Source organism: Pavona decussata, unplaced genomic scaffold (assembly GCF_977016875.1).
Source record: "Pavona decussata unplaced genomic scaffold, jaPavDecu1.1 SCAFFOLD_214, whole genome shotgun sequence".
Lineage (NCBI taxonomy): Eukaryota > Metazoa > Cnidaria > Anthozoa > Scleractinia > Agariciidae > Pavona > Pavona decussata.
In genome coordinates this window covers 3,426,117-3,431,408 of record NW_028145619.1, presented here as the reverse complement: position 1 = coordinate 3,431,408, position 5,292 = coordinate 3,426,117, and the positions used below count along the sequence as shown (strand labels likewise).

At 37.9% G+C, this 5,292-nt stretch overlaps 1 pseudogene; it reads left to right on the top strand.

Annotated features, from left to right (window-relative positions):
• Positions 1-4,713: 4,713 nt before the first annotated feature.
• LOC146460333 (uncharacterized) lies at positions 4,714-5,292 on the top strand (annotated as a pseudogene).

Genomic DNA, 5,292 nt, shown 5'->3' with positions numbered 1-5,292 from the left:
CTGCCAATTTCAGCATGTTTGCTTGGTGCCAAATTGCAACCAGGGTCACCCACAGCACGAACATCCAACAGCAACCACAGCGTGACTTATAAACACACATAAACACATAGACAATCACATCCTCACTTAACCAACAGGCCTGGATACGAAATCTTGCAACAGATCGTGACAGGGACTTTATTATTGACAGACTCACAAACGGCTTTCAGTTTATTCCCAGCGATAGCGTTTTGAAAGAGGCAGAAACTAGCAACTACAAATCAGTGACTGTAAGCGATGTATGCGACAAAGTAGCAAACCAAATCCGCGAGGAAAAACGCAGGTAGGTTAAGCAATGCGATACTCTACCTATTAAGTGTTGAGCATTCATTTTGCGCACCCAATTTGGTCAATTTGTGTTTTGTGTACTCAGTGTGAACTGGACAGTGCAAACAATGGACAAGATGCTATTGCAAAACCCTTCCAAACATACTAAAAAGGTCAGTTTCAGAAATTGCTATAATTTCTTGTATGGTACATGTTCCAAAATTTTAAGCAATGCCACTTTGTTGGTTTGAAATGAAATGAACAAAACGAGTTCTCCTTTCAATCAGGACTGACACGCCACATGGGAATGAAAGAATAATTGTCTAAAATGCAGTGTCCCTTACTTTTAGCCATTATCTTTCTTTTTTTTTAACCAAGGATCGTATTAGCATACTGAAGCTATACCTGTCTGCTGCAGCTTTGGATGGCTAGGATTAGAGTGGATTAGAGTGGATTTGAACCCAGAAAAAAATTCATATTCCAAAATATCGGATAAAATGTGGATAGCTTTTCTTGTTGAGAGTAGCTTGTCTATGTATTCCCTTGGATAGCTTTTCTTGTTGAGAGTAGCTTGTCTATGTATTCCCTTGTGTTGGCAACAATGTGTATTCTCTAAATGGACATTTGAAAGTGGTTTCACTGTTTTGTTTGTTTGTTTTAAATGTGTCAACCTTTGGCAGATAGTACCTCACTCAAACTAAACCATGGAATTGCATTATGCATTAATTTAGATTTTAATCATGGTATATCGGGCAAACATATACACCATATTAATTTCCTTTTAAATACTTCCTTTAAAACAAAGAGAAACGTGACACTCGAGTTATGAGAAGCGTCCCTAACCTTCTACGAGTATTTTCTATCCCCTCCCTCCCTAAGGCCTATTTCCTTGTTTGCCTTCTGAGCTCCTGAAGAGACAAGGCATTCAACTTTTTGCTAATACTGTGGTTGTTTATTGTTTTAAATAACATAGATGAGCTCATCTATTTCGGTATCTAAATTTTCTAAGTAATGTTAGTTAAGAATGCTTGGCGCATCATTGTTGCAGTTAACACCGGAAGAAGAGCTCGAAATCAAGGGAGCCATCCAGGCCATCAAGGCTCATGAAAGAGATCAGAAGCAACTGGAAAAAGAAAAACAACTACTGGAGATGGAGGCCTGATTGAATGAGCAACAACTTTTACTCATCAAAAAGGCAAAGGAATTGAAAAAATCTACTATGGACGCGAAGCGGGTAGCTGCCCAGCTCTGGTTAATGGCTGGTCAGCTAGACCGCTTGGCCGATCGCATTATCGAGTCATCAAAATAAGGACCAACATTGTATACAATTTTTATAAAATAACAGATATTATTGTTATTTTCAAAAAAACAAAACCTGTACTCAGTAGAAGAAAGCAATATTTATTAATTATTTATCAGTTGTAAATCACATGTGTTGTTCCCGTTGTTTATTCGCTTTCGTTAGTTCGTCAGCTGCCTCTTCCCTGCCTTATCTTTGGGGGATTTGCCATTCATTTTTCCATCATTTTTCTTTAATAAATCTAAATATTAACCAAAGCGTTTAACTATTAATGTAATAAATTTGGCCTTAAAAGTGTTTTGGGACGTAATATCATGACATTTAGGTCCCATTGATGTGGCTTGGGCGTATTTGCTGGCTTTCCCTCCTTGCTCTTTCAAATCAGTTATCAAAATCAGAATAATATGAAGACGTATATGGGGTTTCTCGGTTGTCACTATGGTCGCTTGTTGACACCAGAGGGTCTGCATCATAAAGAATATAAAAGTCATTAGAAATTTGCCAGTTTATTCCTAAATAGTTTTCTTTTAAATCACTTAATTAAGTATGATAAAGAAAGATAAAACAGTTAACCAATAAGTAATAAATCTAAATATTTAGTACCTAAAAATTCATTAACATCGATAATTATTTAAAATCTTCTTTGGTCCTTGTGATATAACATGAACATAATTGCCCACTTCCTCTCCCTACTATTACACAACTGATATAAAATAAGACAAATTTTAATTCACAGACAAAGGGCCGGGACCTGTTTTTATAGAGCAAGTATGGCTTCTAACTTGGTACATTATAGTTCTGTGGACCAGTTAATCGCTTGCACTTCGGGTTTGTTCAGTTTTTTCTCAATTTCTGTATTTGATTTTAGTAGTTCATATAGACTACCCATGAAAACAGATTTCCCAACATTAGATATTTCAATGGACACGGTAGATTTTTTGAATTATAGTCCTGGGGTCTTAGAAATAACCAAGTCCTTCTTGTTTGGAAAGCAAGTTTTCAATGATCTCGTAAATTCAAACAAAATGCCGACCAACCTTGAAGGTACTCGTAGTTGAAAGCGCCTTCATCCATGTCTTCTCACAAGAAAATGCTGGACTGTCATATTTCTTGGGGATTCACCGAAATTAAGCTTACAAAATTTTGATTCATGTCATCAATGATTATCTTTATCTTTATGCTTCCTGCCAAAAAGCAGGGTCAGTGAACTCATATCTAATTATATTTTACCAGAAGGGAGTCCACATCTCCACGTAAGATAATACTCTAAGCTGAACCGAACCCAAGCCATTAATCCACGGGAAGGCCCCAAACTGAAGTTATGTGTAACGACAACTGAGTCTTTTGATTGAATGTACCACTAGAGCTATTATTATTATTATTATTATTATTATAAAAGTATTTTTCTTAATTTGGTAGGTGAAAGCAACATAGGCCTTATCTACTTCGCTGAAAAGAACTGTGGAAAAAGCCTGACCATGAACTTACCTATTATTATTATTATAAGCTACACGGTCTGGCAAGCAGACATCACCCGCTCCTCCTCTCAGGAGGAAAACAGAGCACTTCTGGGATATCTGCATATGCAACTATAATCATTATTAAATAACTATTAGCTATTATATACCCACATCTCTCTTAGTTGCCCTAAACACATTCTTGATTGTCTGTCAGAAGTGTGCAATATCTTTGTACAGTGTATAATTTGTGCATTCTCTGTTGTCAGGATTTTCGCAGTTCGTTGTCTCTGTTAGTCTTAACTGTACTGCGGTAAGTGCAATGGCCTGACCTGTTGAGCAAAAAAAAACTAAAAGGGGAAGTATATGTTATACTCATATAAGTAATTCATTCGAGCCTGCATTGTGCAGCGTTTCCTGGGAGATACATGTGCTCTTATCAGTCCTTGCTCATCCGCCATTTTGTGTGAATTTCACACAATCAGGTTTGTATGCCCCCAAAGGCAGTGTGCTGCTGCGCAGTAATGGCCAGGAAGTGCAGAGTTAAGTTATTTGATTTGGTGCACTTTAAGCTGACACAAATTTCAGTGTACCTGCTCCCTTCAACTTGGTTTATTCTTACACTGCCAGCTGGAGGCATATCAAAATGGGTTTAGCCAAAACATGGAATCTGGAAATTAGAAGAGACTTCTTATCTCTTAAAGTGATCATCTCTGCAAATGGCCAAACTATGACTCGAAAGTTTCCGGATCAACAGCCAACCAATGTTCCCACAGACCGGTAGTACTTGATGTCCACCAAAAATCTCTCCATGATGCTTTGTACTTGTCAAAACACCACCACTCGCTTCTAGCTCTACCAAAATAGCAACAATCCCTAGACACAAGCCAATCAGCATGTGACAATAATAATAATAATAATAATAATAATAATAATAATAACAATCTTTACACAGGGAGCCAACATCACGAAAGTGATATTCAGTGGGACACTGTAGACCCATAAGTTACACAGCAACAAAAAAGAAAGAAAGAAAGAAAAGAAACATCTTACCCTTGTCTTACAGCTTTCCTAGTTACTGAATTGCATTTTTTTCATACTGAGATTGTTCTTATCATAACAGAACGTAACTATACAAAAGAAGATTGTTTTGCCACCAAAATTTCGTTTAATAATAAAACATATTTGCCTATGGATATTAGCAATACTCACTCAGTGACTGCTGAAAAGAGTTAAGCCATTTGCAAAAACATTTGGTTTCATATATATATTGTCCTCTATGTAAGTATGAAAAGGTATTTAAAACTGAGATGAGAAGTCTTTTCTGATTACCGGATTCCGTATTTTAGGTAAACCCTACAAAATTTGGTTATCAAAGTGTCATTTCAGACCAAACTGATCCATATTAATTTTATTCTTCTTCTTTGCATCAAGGTTACTCTTCGAAGGCTCTGTTTGCATAACCGCCGAAGAGTAGATGACGAGGACGCCATATTCCCAACAAATAGAAGGTGAGAACAGAAAGGTGAAGGAAGAATGATACGACCTGTCCCCAGGGCCTTTCCCGGATTCAGAATGACAGAGAAGACCCTGGGAACCAGTAAGCGTTCCCAGGGTCTTCAGTCCGGTCTTCACAACTCTAATCTGAACATGCCGTCTTCAAACCGTTTGTCTTTTCCTTGACCACTCTATGATATAGCTGTCTGGCAGTTTATTCTAATGTTAGGATTTGTTAAGAAACAAAGAAGGAACATGTCGGACCTGAAATTCACCTGGAAAATGCACAAGGTTGTCGCAAATTTTGTTTGCAAACTGTTGAATGCGAGACGTTCGACCATTTAAAAGCCAGGATCCAGAAAGGAGTAAAAACGGCAACAGAGGGTTGGAAACCAGGAGATAGAGCAACAAGAAGAATGATTGAGTGGTCCCATGATTAATGGCGAAAAAAAAAATCAAGCCTACCCTAAAGAGGACTGTCCCTTCTCTGTGAACGAGCCCTGTACCATGCCTTGGTTTGACAACATACCAGTTTGCTTTAATTGTGGTGTTCCTTGCCCTGAGTGCAGACATGAACTTTCAAAGGATTTACCAATGGAACTGTCTACTTCCCACGCCCTTTTGGACTCCGAGGAAATACACAAGGAAGTGGATGACGGCAATGAAGGAAGAAGTAAAAACAGCAAAAGAGGGTTGGAAACCAGGAGAGCAAGCAACAAGAAGAATGATTGA